Genomic DNA, 15032 nt, shown 5'->3' with positions numbered 1-15032 from the left:
TGACATTTGTGTTCACAGCAGCAGTGATAAGTGAAAACATAAAAAAAAAAAAACTGCCAAAAATGTGACCTAAAAAAAGATAATGCCGACCATGCACTCTAAAACAAGCAGGAAATAGTCAATCTGAGAGCTTGTTCAGATCTGATACAATCACAGCTTTCAATAATGGCAAACACATGTGATTTTACAGCAGCGCAGCACGCTGGATTCATTTCCTCTGTGTTTTTGCACAGCATTTGCTGTAATTCAACAACGCTGTGATCTTTGTGCCTGACACTTGGGTGTTTTCATAAAGAAACATCTCTAGTTTCAACACTGAAATGTGCATTACTGTATTCCCTTTGTATAAAGTAATCACATGGCCTGTATCCAACAACCGTGGATGTCCGTCTGTGAGGCTAATGTGTGTTGTGCTCGGTCCAAAACTATTAAACTATTTGGAAGACGTGAGACCTCCATACTGTATTCTCATAAACCGTGAAATATCTTCCGTATTGATTTGCAGACAATAAATATTCTGTTGGTAACTGGAGAGGATTAAATCTTTAAGATATATTGTACGTTACGACCGTGAGTCATTGACTTTTAAATGTGTTCGCTGTCTTTGATCACAATGAGCAGGTTTTATTCTTAAGCTTTAATGGTACGAGTCTTGATGGAAATCTTAAGGGCACGCAGTGGCCTCGGGCATGCTCAGGGCTGCCGGAGACCTCTGGACCCTGAGAGGAGATTTTTTTGGGGGGAGGCTGTACAGTTGAAAAACTTCATGGGGAGGCACTCTGGCTCCAGGCAATTCAGGACTCAGTGGAGAATGTAATGGAAAAGAGAGAAGAGAGAGCTGACTCAGGACAAGATGCAGAGTGTAGAATAATAGAGAGAGAGCGGGACAGATTTATGTTTGTGTTTGTGTGCCTGTCTCAGTGACCTACATATCTTGAAAACATTCTCTATGTTGTACTAAAGCAAAGCTAAAATTTTTTTTAACATGTAATCATAACTAGATTTACAAGGCTTGTTCAACTGAAAGTTCTGCCATCATTTATTCACCCTTATAATGTTTCAAACCCCTTTTTCTTTTTGCACTCACACGTCTTGTAACAAGTGTGAAATGTTTGAAATGACATAAGGGTGATTAAATGATAACTGAATTTTCATTTTAGATGAATTATTCCTAAAGGACATTAGTTAGTCAGTTAGTGGCAGCCCAGGATTTTTTTGAGATGCTGATATTTAAACCAATATTGATCGAATCAGTAACACAGTTAGTTAGTTAGTTAGTTAGTGGTGGTCCAGGAATTTTTTTAGATGCTGATATTTAAACCAATATCAATCATTTACACCTTAGTTGTTAGTTAGTTAGTGGTGGCCCAGTAATTTTTTGAGATGCTATTTAAACCAATATCAATCAAATAATGTACTTGTTAATTAGATAGGTAGTTAGTGGTGGTCCACAAATTATTTGAGATGCTGATATTTAAACCAATATTGATCAAATCAGTAACACAGTTAGTTAGTTAGTTACTGTAGTTAGTTAGTTAGTGGTGGTCCAGGGATTTTTTGAGATGCTGATATTTAAACCAGTATTGATCAAATCAGTAACACAGTTAGTTAGTTAGTGAGTTAGTGGTGGCCCAGACATTTTTTGAGAAGCTGATATTAAAACTAATGCTAATCAAATCATTTACACCTTAATTAGTTAGTTAGTTAGTGGTGGTCCAGGAATTTTTTGAGATGCTGATATTTAAACCAATATCTCTCAAATAATTTAAACCATAGTTAGTTAGTTACAGTAGTTAGTTAGTTAGTTAGTTAGTTAGTTAGTGGCAGCCCAGGAATTTTTTGAGATGCTGATATTTAAACCAATATTGATCAAATCAGTAACACAGTTAGTTAGTTAGTTAGTTAGTTAGTTAGTTAGTTAGTGGTGGTCCAGGATTTTTTTGAGATGCTGATATTTAAACTAATATTGATCAAATCATTTACACCTTAGTTAGTTGTTAGTTAGTTAGTGGTGGCCCAGGAATTTTTTGAGATGCTGATATTTTAACCAATATCAATCAAATAATGTACTCGTTAATTAGTTAGGTAGGTGGCCCAGGAATTTTTTAAGATACTGATATTTAAACCAGTATCGATCAAATCATGTACACCTTAGTTAGTTAGTTAGTTAGTTAGTGAAGGCCCAGGAATTTTTTGAGATGCTGATATATAAACCAATATCAATCAAATCATTTACACCATAGTTAGTTAGTTAGATAGTTAGTTACAAAAACAAACAAAACAAAAGTTTTTTGAGATGCAAATCATTTACACCTTAGTTAATTTGAACATGCTGATATTTAAACGAGGATTGATCAAATTGTGTACACATAGTATATATGCATTTATTTGTTTGTTTGTCTGTTTATTTTAATTTGTTTTTATTTTGTGTTTGTCCACGGGGGAAATTTTTGTTAGATGTTTATTAGTTTGTTAGTAGTGACCCATAGGGGAATTATTTGAGATGCTGGTATTTAAACCAATGTTATTCAAACCAAGTTTTGCTTCAGCTGTTGTCCTTAAGCAGACATGAAAAGCATGTAAAATTTATTACATGATATGCATGTTATTTGTTACCTTAAATTATGCACATTTGTAGGTAAATTGTTGTAAATTTAACACCTTTTGTTGCTATGTTCGTTTTGAATAGATTTGTATGTCTCCTCTGATGGACTGCCGCTGGTTAACGCGAAAGGCAGAAATTGGAGGTGCATTTCTATTTGAATAGCTTCAGCATGTCAGAGTCGTGAAGCTGATGTTATCATACCAGCCACAACCACTTCCTCTCTCATGTTTCCTCAGACATAACAAACAACACACAGCAATTTTCGTGTTTACCGTGACAAAGGCCAGAGAGTTGTTAATCTCAGCAATACATACAAACATTTCTCATTCAGACAACAACTGAAATCAGAGAAACCACCTGGCTCCAAAACCCGGTCAGCAACCGTACGCGCTCAAGTGCGCGCACAAAATCGACACGCATTCTGGCACGCTGCGCTCCTCTTATAGCTGGTGCGCTTGTCTATTCTCAGAGCCCTTCATTTGGAAGGAAAGTAAATAAATAAGCTGAAACAGCAGTTCTGGGAAAACAAAATGCTTAAGTACTAAAATTAATGAGTAGGTCCCATGGAAGGCTTGACTGAAGTGGTCTACCCCAAAGACTCTGGTTTGCCTCCATCTTCGATCTGCTTTTCTTCTCCAGAGGGCACGTGATGGTCTTTTATTGCAAGTCTAACCATTGCCGACATTATGTCTTACAGATGCTGCAATTTCATGCCTTCACGATCCAGCGCCTCACTTTGGGGTTTGCTCACTGCGCATGTGACCGCTCACAGCCATATGGTCAGAGGATATTGATTTGGCTTTTTTAATCTGAAAACAAGTGTTTGCGTGCAGGAAGCTGAACAGGAAATTTACTCCCGAATGATGTCATTCTCAGCAATCTATAAGAGGATTTCTAATTATGTGTTTGAATGTGTGAGTAAAACTAGCTGATCTGAAACAGAATTTGAGCTGATTCACTCTTAAAAACTGTGGAAAGTTCTTGTGTGGTGGACAGTTTTATTGTGCGAGTTGATTTGTGTGGTATCAGTTGCTCAAATGTAAACACATCCAGATATGTTCAAGAGCAATAAAACAGGCTTTAACTAAAAACAAAGAACTCCCATAGCAGGAGAAGAGCGAGTCCTGGTATATTAGTTCATTATTTCAAGTGTAAAATGTTTTATAGTTTCTAGCAGTGGAACAGAGCGTGTTTATTGTCGCAACTGAGTATCTGGTGCCGTGCTACAATTTTTACATTTCACAAACAAGATAAATTGGAGTTATAAAGTCTTGCATCCTGCCCATGGGAACTATACTGAGCGTCATAAGATTTCAGCCACCCTACTAAAAAAACGTATATTATGGTGGTGTATACATGGTAGACTTGCATAACAGTACAGTTCATTTGTGCATTATATATAATGCATATATATATATATATATATATATATATATATATATATAAAAATACATTTCTAATAATAATAATAATAATAATAATAATAATACTATCATTTTTATTATTTATTTAATTTTAATAGTTAAATATATATAAATATATATAAATATACAAACAATCAAATAAATAGATAAATGCTTAAATAATAATTTTTTACAAAAGTAATTTTATATAATTATATTTTTTTAATAATTTTTGTTGCTTGTAATAAACACACTTCATTTCATTTTTAAGTAAAATACACTTTAACTGATGTTTTATTTACCTTTACCTTGTTTTATTTCAGCTAGTTACCAAAACAACATTTCTCATTTTCTTTTAGTTTATTTTGATGTACTAAAATGGCTAAAATAAAAAAGATTAAATAAAATTAAAATAATAATTAAATAATTTTTACAGTGGTAATTGTATATAATACTTTTTTTTATATATATAGTTTTTGTTGCTTGTAATAAAATGCACTTTAACCAATGTTTCATTTGAAAATAAAATACACTTTAACTGATGTTTTATTTAACGTTGCCTTGTTTTATTTCAGCTAGTTATCAAAACAACATTTCTCATTTTCTTTTAGTTTATTTTGATGTACTAAAATGACTGAAATAAAAAAAGATTAAATAAAAATAAATAAAAACTAATTTTTACATTTTTACTAAAGAAGCTTTATATATATATATATATATATATATATATATATATATATTATATATATATATATATATATATATATATATATATATATATATAATTTAATAGATATAATATTATATAGAAATATAAAATAAAATAAGAATTTTAACACAGCAACATTTCTTGTTTTTCATTTAGTTTGTTTTGATATACTAAAAAAACTAAAAGAAAAAAACTATATATTTTATGTTTATATAAATAAAAATGAAAAAAAAAACAACAACAACAAAATTACTAAAACTTTAACTAAAATTAGGATGCAAACAGAAAACACAAAAATTTAATAAAAAATGTAATAAAAACAATAATAGTATCTCAACGTAACTAAAATAACATTACTTTAGTTACCTAGAAAACCAGCAACTGAAACACAAAGAATGCCGGTCCTTTGCAGAGCCAATTTTTTCTCAATTGGTTATTTTCAAGCAATCTAAACTGGTGTAATTTCAGCAAACAGTACTTCAGAAGATAGCGTAATCTAAAGCGAAGCAACAGCTTTAAGGACCCAGTCACTTGAGAACAGAGTTCAGTCAAACGAAACGTCTCCAGGCAGCATGGCATAGTCACAGCCGCAATTATGTCTTTTCTGTTTGCATGTTTGTAATTGTTTCTTTTATTTAGGAGCCCTTGAGGTCCTCTGGAGAATCATAAATTGTGTAATTAGGGGCAGTGAATGGAAATCCAGAACATTTCGCCGTCTGATCTCTCCCGAGTATCTACAGTCTTTCAACTCTTAGCCCTGAAGCCTTCTGAAGTGTTTTATTCTCCTTTGTGACTGGATGCCTCTGCAAACTGAAGCGCATTGTGTAAAAATGTATTTATTTTTGTTTTGTTCCAATAATTGCGTTGTTCGAGATGTTTTCCCCCCTCACTGCCTTTTTCACACGCCGTTGTCTGTGTTTGGGTTTATTTCAGTTGGTGGGGGGAGGATTTTTCATTAACTAAACTACTTTTGGTAAGTGTCAGAGGCTGGTTTGACTGACAGCGCTGTTCGATTGCACAGTTGGCCAGAGATTGCTCCACTCCACAGTGGGCGTGGCGGAGGGAAATTGATCAAGCCCCCAGTGCCTGCTCCTATCTTATGCCTTATGGCAGGTGGAAATGGGCTGTGGATGGACTGCAGTCTTTGGAAATGGGATTGGATTGGGAGTGAATGGGGTGGAGAAGTTCACATTTCACTGGTGACGTGCTCATCCCCTCTTTTCAAACTGGAATTGACCTCATTGATCTAAAATGTTGTGGATTTGCAGTTGATTGAGAGAAAACGATATCGAGAAGAAAGTCAGTTTTCATTTGAATTAAGGGTTACAGCAATAGCTCGCCCGAAAAATGAGCTCTAACCTTACCTAACCTAACCTACGTACCTAACCTTACCCAAATACTTATTTCAGGGCCACCATTTTCATTAGACAAGACTTTGAACTACTCTCCGAGATATACAGGGTAGCTTTACATTTTTCTCTTGACCATAGAAATCTAATATCAACACTTAAAAATGATTACGCAGTTTTTAATTTTGGCTTTTTATCTGAACCTCAACATTTGCATTTAAGATTTTGTCAGTGTAATAGTTTTGAGGTTAATGGATCTAATTTTGTGTCTCTGGGAAATGATCTTTGACATTGTATTATGTTAAATAGCAAAGTTTTGATAATTCATTGGTTAAATGTATGTTACAATTTATTAAATGCACATTGTTTTAAAGGAGGCCATCTTATAAATAAATAAATAAAGAAGTAAATAATTTAGCTTTGGTGTTCTGCTAAATAACTGCTTCTATGAATAATACAAAATTGTGAGCATAAATAATTACATGCTGATAAATAAATAAAATAGATAAATACATTTTATTAAAAAAAAAAAAATATATATATATATATATATATATATATATATATTAAGAAGTTTAAGAAATTTTCATTTAAGTGAAATTTTGACAGAAACAGATCACCAAAAAACTATTAACTGTTTTTTGTCCATCTATTGCCCATTTATTTATTTATTTTTTACTATTTATTTATTTACTTTATTCATTTATTTATCAGTTTTCAGTTAAAGTAAAATCAATTTACTTGTTTGTAAGTTTTAATTAATTTATTTATTTATTGTCAATTAAATGAATTGCTGACAGAAACAGATTACCAAAAATCATTTATGTTTTACTTACCGACTTATTTATTTATTTATTTGATTATTTAATCATTTATTTGTTTATTTATTTTACTTACTTACTTAATTTTCATTTAATTGAAGTGTTGACAGGAACAGATCACCAAAAATCAGTTATTTTTTACTGCCCATTTCTTTATTCATTCATTCATTTATTCATTCATTTATTCATTCGTTCATTCATTTATCATTTTTTAAAGTAAAATCAATTTACTTGCCTGTCTATCTAGAATGTGTTTATTTATTTATTTATTTATTGAATCATTTATTTATTTATTTTACTTACTTAATTTTCATTTAACTGAAGTGTTGAGAGAATTTATTTAGAATTTATTTATTTATTTATTTATTTATTCATTCATTCATTTATTCATTCGTTCATGCATTCATCATTTTTTAGTTAAAGTAAAATCAATTTACTTGCCTGTCTACCTAGAATTTATTTATTTATTTATTTACTTAATTATTTATTTAATGTATGAAGACAGGAACAGATTACCAAAAATCAGTTATTTTTACTGCCCATTTATTTAAGTAATTAATTATTCATTCATTCATTCATTCATTCATTCATTCAGTTTTCATTTTAATGAAGTGTTAACATGAACAGATCACCAAAAATCATGTTTTTTTTTTGTTTTTTTTTTTTTTCATAAATGAATGAAAACTGAGCAATTAGTTTAGGTCCACCAATTTCATTAATTTAAATAAATACGTTGTTTGTGTAAACAAAGCAGCTTTGACATACTGCTAACCTTATAAAAAAAAAATAATAAAATCAATCAATCAAAATCCAGAGTGTATTCAGGCTAAGAAAGAAAGAAAGCAAGAAAGAAAGAAAGTGGGTAGCCAGTCTGTCAATCCTTACTGGTCTGTTTTGATGGTTTTAAAAGGGCTTTGTGCCTTTATCAGGTTGAGCACTGAACAGTTAAACACCCTGTCTGAGAACCTAGTAAACAGCTTAAACCACTTAAAACCAACAAAACCCCTTTCTTAAATCAACTACCGATTTAGGGATATATAATGTTTTGGATGTTTTTCGCATGCCGAGATGCATTTTCCACTTCAGCCGTGACGCAGATCTAGCTTCATGTAACTGTCAGAAGCGAATACAGAATGTATGCTGTATGTTCTATAATGTATCAGATCAAATCATCAGCGCTGAATTGAGTTTAATGTAGCGGTGCAGTTATTTGCTCTGCTGCGAGGTGTGTGAGACAGCCCTCCGTCATCATCTTTCATCTTCGTCCACGAGTGTACTCATCTCTCCACTTCTGCTCGTCCAACATAGCAGATCATCTTTTCCTCCAATCACTCATCATTACAGTAGCAGAGTACTAGAAGCGTGGGACTCCTCTCCCCTGTTCTCTCCCACTCCATCCGCAGCCTTAGTTTGCTTCTCATTCCCTCAGTGCTCCGCTGCAATCTCACTCCCATGTGCTTTTTCGATGACATATCACGACTACAGACCTACTTTTCCACTTTCAATCTTTCAATTGCTGTTTCTTTCTTTTTCTCGTACAGGCAGTGATGCCAGAGGGACAAGTGTTTCAGTGTGCCAGGATAATCAACGCTTGCTGAGGTATAGTTGTAACCCTTGTTTGGAAGAACAGGGTGAGCTAAATCCTGTGATTGCAGTTGGGCTTTTTTGCCCTGCTAAAAATGTTCACAAAGCTAGTTTGAAGGATTTTCTGCTGGAAATAAACTCTTTTTGCAACAAACGACAAGTTGTTGTAGCTGTGCTGAGCTGATAGAGTATTGGCAACACCTACGTCATGGTGCTGAAAAAATGTATACCTTGAATGCACCACTTTGATTGAACAGCATCTGGCAAATGTATATGTATAATGGAATGCTAATTCAAATAAATGATAAAGGGGATTCTTCATAAATGTGCTGTACTCATCTAAATAATCTAATTGCACACATATGTTGCTTAGGAACAGGAGATAAGATAATATATCACTGACAGGTAGATTGTCTTTATGATCGCAGAAACTTGTTTATGTTGGTGAGTTGGGTTGTTCTTTACTTTATGTAATCTCAGCGCACACACTTTCCAAACTGCTTGTCCTGGGTAGGGTTGCAGGTTGCATTTATTTAATTAATTAATTATTAGTTCTTTTTTTATACTAGAAATTAATGCTTGTATTCAACGAGAATGCATTCAGTTGATCAAAAGTGACAGTAAAGAATTTATAATGTAAAGATTTCTGTCATTTCCACAAACATGCTGTATTAAGCAGCACAGCTGTTTTCAACATTGCTAATAATGATCTTTTTTTTTTTTTTTTTGTGAGCTCCACATCAGCATATTAGAATAATTTCTGAAAAATCACTGCAGAGTAATGCTGCTGAAAATTCAGCTTTAGCATTACAGGAATAAATTCCATTTTAAAATATATTAAAATAATTTTTTTTTTTTTTTTTTTTAATATTACTTTTAAATATTAAATAAAGAAATGATTCCCAAACTTTTAAAAAATAGGACACATAAAAAAGTCATTGAAATTATAATAGTATAATTTAAAATAAACTTCAATCTAAATTATTAAATTTAGCAAAAAAATAAATAAATAAATTTAAAAAAAATGTCTGATACCTATAATGCATTAACTTCACTGTTATATAAAAAAGTATGAAGACATTTTTATCAAAGGGCATCTGTAGTTGCTGAAATTTTACCGTAAAAAATGTTTGCAACATTGTAGTTTTCATGGAAGTGATTATAACGATAATCCAAAATTTGATAAAACCAAAGCTGATATAAAAAAACGAACAATAATAATAATCTTTAATTTCCATAGCATCATTAAATGTTACTTTTCAAAGTGCCTTATGAGAACAATTAAAAAAAACAACATATGACATATAAGAATTATACAATAAGCAAGAAGAGAAAAGATGCATTCAAAACAAAAGTAATATAAAATAAAAAATAATAAAAAAGTAAAAGCTATCCTTATAAAATGAGCTTAAGGTGAGATAATGAGATATTAAGAAATATATAATTATTTAAATTACGTAACATTAAACGTGAAGTGTCACACAGGGAATTTTTTACTGTAATAAAAAGAGTCCAAAATTCTCATTCGAAATTTTTGCACGCTAAAAAATTAAATTCATACGTCATAAAAAAAAAATTCAGATCGGGTTCAATTTTCTGCGTTTTTTTTCCATCTGTAGCAAACATTTTGAGAGGTGTTTTGATAATTTAGAGGCACTGTGAATTTTGAGAAATATGAAAAAAGCACATACATAAATTTCAGTCTTTACAGTTTTACTTCCAAAATCTGTAGATTTAACAGTTTTTTTACTGTGAAAATGAATTAATTGTTTCATTAGATCTAGTACAGATTTTAACAGAAATTACCATTCATCGATTAAAGTTTTTTTACTGTAGTATTTTACATTTTTTCCCCTATTAAAATGACCATAAATGCAATTATTGTAAGAATTAACAATTTTAAATTGTTACAGAGAAAAGGACCTGTATATATTCTACCACACTCACAGTTAAGTTTTTGAACAGTCATTTTTAATTTTTAATTTTTTTTTAAAGAAGTCTCTTCTGCTAACCAGGCCTGCATTTTTGTGATCAAAAATACAGCAAAAGCAGTAAATATATTCAAAAATGTAATTTATTTCTGTGATCAAAGCTAAATTTTCAGCATCATTACTACAGTCTTCAGTGTCAAATGTCCTTCAGAAATCATTCTAATATATATATATATGAATATATATATATATATATATATATATATTAAAATAAAAATTATATTGTATAAAAATGAATACTTTTTTTAGCCTTTAAATTGATCAAAGGTGATGATAGAGAAATGTATAATTTTACAAAAGATTTCTATATCAGATAAATACTGTTCTTCGTAACTGTCTATTCATCGAAGAAACCTGAAAAAAATCTACTCAGCTGTTTTTAACATAATAATAATAATAATAAATGTTTTTTGAGCAGCAAATCAGAATCTTACAATGATTTCTGAAGGATCATGTGACGAGTAAGGATGCCAAAAAATTCAGCTTTGAAATCACAGAAATAAATGTAAATATATTCAAATAGAAAAGTTATTTTAAATATTAAAAATATTTCAAAATGTTACAATTTTTGCTGTACTTTGAAGCAAATAAATGCAGACTTGGTGAGCAGAACAGACATCTTAAAAAAACAAACAAACAAACAAAAAAACCCCATTAAAAATCACTACCAGTCAAAAGTTTTTGAACAGTATTTAGTTAACCTCTTTGGTGGTTTCCAATGTCGGATTTTCCTGTCCCTAAATGTCAGGTAAGGAGAAGGAGATTCCTCCCTTCCTATGTAAAGCACTATATTAATGTAAGGAGTTATTATTATAAATACTTTACATATCACTAAGATGGTCTCTTTCTCTTAGCCAGAATAGGTTGAAATGAATACCAGACTGCGAGACTGCAATAGAACTGGATCAGAGCGCTGTCTGTGTGTGGTAGTTCATCACGGCCAAAAGCCCATCAGCAAGTAAATCTAGATTTCCCTGAGCTCACACAATGGCATCACCCACTATAATCTTTTTCTTAATATCTCTCTTCCAGCGTTCAGACGGGACATTCTGCGATTTAACGTTTGCAAGATGTGGCACGACGTCTCTGGAACACACCGCGAAAAAGACAGAACCGACGCTCATTTTTCACCCCACAATCATCTGCAACCGGCAGAGGCGAGTCTTCCAGAAACGAGTGCCAGCTGTGCACCAAAAAGCAGCACATCTGCAGAGGGTTAGAGCAAATCCAGACCTCCACTGAGAAATATCCTGTACGATCCACCAGCTCCCCACAAAACCCCAAAATAATGCTCTTTTTGAAAGAGGAAAGTCAACCAAATGTTATTGAGCGGTTCACTATAACACTCACAATGGGAATGCTGGCGAGCGGCCCGGTGCTGGTGGAAAGCAAGGACAGCAGTCAAAACATGTAGCGTAGATGGTGACAGCTCTCCCCTTTCTTCTCTCTTTCTTTCTCTGGCGTGGCAGAATGCAACGGGCGCATTCTTTCCTGCATGGGTCAACAGTATTGAGCGTCTCGCTGCGGCGCGCTGATCAAAGCGAGCGTGATACGGCCCATGCATGTAATACAATTTAAAGCGCCATACTCACTTTTGAAATTGAATTAGGAACTTCGATAGCTAATGAAAATTCGAGGCAGGAAGTGCTTTGATAGACACATTAAAATTCCATGAAAAACCAAATAACTTGGAATGAAAACAAGCACAGCAAGAGGCAACAACAGCATCAACTGTGGTATCTCAAAAACCGCTTTTAGTGCACGAGCCAAGGTCAAATGCTTTAAGGGAATAGTTCACCCAAAAATGAAAATTCTCTCATTAATTCCCCTTAGCTCGTTCCAAACCTGTAAGACCTTTGTTCATCTTCAGAACACAAATTAAGATATTTTTGATGAAATCCAAAACTTTATCCAATCACTTTAAAGATTTGATGACTAGAATAAGCAAGTGTGGTTGTAGACTGAGAGGTGCTGACTCATCAGTGCATAAGTCAGAGGAGCAGTTTGACTTTTTTTGTGAGTGATGCTGGTAGGCTGGTTTTCTAGCAGGCTGATAGACGGGCATCTGTTCCAACAGGCACTAATTAACATCCGCCGTCTGTGAAGTAACATCTCTACTGTCAAACGCTACAGCTGATCGTGCATGAAAAAGTCTGATGGATATGTGCAGTCCTGATATTGGTATTCCATAAAATCAGCTTTGTTTCTCTTTTGTAAGTCGCTTTGGATAAAAGCGTCTACTGGATGCATTTATGTAAAATGTAATTATAGCAATAGAAGACATTATAAACTGTATAGTTCCAGGTTCTAGAGGTTGATTGGTCAGTTGCAGCCTTGTTAAAGTTCTGGATGTAAATTGGTCAATTACAGCCTTGTCATATTTGTATGATATAGTAACAACTTTGTTCACCATATCACTGAGCAGCTCCTTTAGTTAATTATTATTTTTGTTACATAATAACATTCTGTTATGTGAGGGACTGTATTTTCTAGTGAAAGTATGACACTTTGAATTTGCTTAATAAAACATTTTTTAATGAAAAATCGTGCAACCTTTTTTTTTTTTTTTTTTTTGAAAAAAATTGAATAATATTAATGAAACATTCTACTGTTATTCTCTTATTAGTACCTTTTATTTACTAATATGTGTAAGTAAGTACATTGACAGCTTTTGTATCTTTTTTTTCAAAGTTTCAAGCTCTGTATTTAAAGTTACAGGTTTTTTTTTTTCTCACTGTTTGGCATGCAAGTCTTTTTTTTTGGTTATATTTGCTTATATTTGACTATTTAATTTAATTTCAATTTATTTAATTGAATTTATTGTAATTTATTTTATTTTCATTTAAATTTTAATTTAATTAATTTATTTTTTTTATTTAATTTTAATTTTATTTATTTATTTATTTTATTTTGATATTTGATATTTAACTTAATTTTTATTTTAACTTATTTTTTAATTGAATTGAATTTAATTGATATTTTATTTTATTTTATTTTATTTTATTTTATTTTAAATTAAATTTTATTTATGAAACATTCTACTGTAGCACTCTCATTAGTACCTTTTAGGTACTAATATGTATAAGCTACATTGACAGCTTTTGTATCTTTTTTTCCAGAGTATCAAGCTCTTTATTTCAAGTTACATCTTTTTAAAAGTAAAAGTATTTTTTATTGATCTTACTGTTTGCTAAGCAGCCAGTGATCTTAGCTTGGCTTTTTTTTTTTTTTTTTAATAAAGTTATATTTGCTGATTTAATTTAATATATTGTATTGTATTTTATTTATTTTCATTTCAATTTTAATTAAATTAAATTAAATGTAATATTTAATTTAATTTAATTTTATATTTTATTTTTAATTTAATTTAATTTTCTTTAACTTATTTTAATTTAAGTTAATGTATTTTATTTTTCATTTAACCTATTTTTATTTTTTAAAATTTAATTTATTTTAATTTTTAATTTGCTTTAATTTATTGTATTTGATTTTATTTATTTTAACTTCAATTTTAATTAATTGTTTTTATTTTTATTTCATTTTAATTTCATTTTTTGTTTAATTTTATTTTTAATTTAATTCATTTTAATTTAATTTTATTTTTTAGTAAAGTTATATTTGCTGATTTAATTTAATATATTGTATTGTATGTTATTTATTTTCATATAAATTTTAATTGAACTGAATATTTATTTAATTTAATTGTTATTTTATTTAACTTATTTTTCATTTAAGTTAATTTATTTTATTTTTAATTTAACCTATTTTTATTTTTTTATTTCAATTATTTTAATTTTTAATTTAATGTCATTTTTAATTATTTTATTTTATTTATGAAACATTCTACTGTTGCACTCATTTAGGTGCCTTTTAGGTACTAATATGTATAGGCTACATTGACAGCTTTTGTATCTTTTTTTTCCAGAGTTTCAAGCTCTTTATTTCAAGCTTTTTATAATTAAAAGTTTTTTTTTCTCTCTTTGCTTGACTTTGCTTGAAAAAAAGGTAATTTTGCTTATTTTATTGTATTAATTTAATTTAGTTAAAATAAACTTCAATTTAGTTTATTTAATTTAATTTAATTTAATTTAATTTCTGTGGACAAGTGATTTGGCTCTCCAACATAGCATTATACTATAAACTGTTGCACCACTTGCAGTTTATACATCTTAGTGGATTATAATGGGAGCATTTTGTTCTGTAAACTACTGCTCAAAGGGCAGTGGTGAAAGTCACTGACAAACTGATATCCTCTTGATATCTAGATCTTTAACCACTAGACAACACTGCCATTCAACGACTAAGATGTTACTTCGGAGGCGTAATATGAAAAATGACTTATTGCTTACAGTTCAGGAGCTGAAGGAAAGCCCCTATTGAAGATGCAAATTCTTGAACCGTTCATTGTCTCTCAGTGTGGCTGATTTTCAATTTCAATAAAGCTGCTTACAATGGTCGAACTGTACAATCTTTAAAAACACCATTCAGAGGGCCCTCGCCGAACATGTCTACAACAGCCATGACAGCGCTGTTTGTGAGTAAGCCGTCCCTATAGATGTGTTTTGCTGAA

The 15032-nt window shown here is 30.9% G+C and overlaps 1 long non-coding RNA gene across 1 annotated transcript in view; it reads left to right on the top strand.

The window, feature by feature from the left end:
• Positions 1-11593, top strand: part of LOC127152171 (uncharacterized) — a 37750-nt gene extending 26157 nt beyond the window's left edge. The window contains exons 2-3 of the long non-coding RNA XR_007825057.1: positions 8429-8486; positions 11495-11593. This is a non-coding gene — a long non-coding RNA (uncharacterized LOC127152171). The remainder of the gene's footprint in view (positions 1-8428; positions 8487-11494) is intronic.
• Positions 11594-15032: the final 3439 nt, after the last annotated feature.

Source organism: Labeo rohita, chromosome 2 (assembly GCF_022985175.1).
Source record: "Labeo rohita strain BAU-BD-2019 chromosome 2, IGBB_LRoh.1.0, whole genome shotgun sequence".
Taxonomy (NCBI): Eukaryota; Metazoa; Chordata; class Actinopteri; order Cypriniformes; family Cyprinidae; genus Labeo; species Labeo rohita.
The sequence above is the reverse complement of the archived record's forward strand: the minus strand, read 5'-3'. Positions and strand labels throughout refer to the sequence as shown.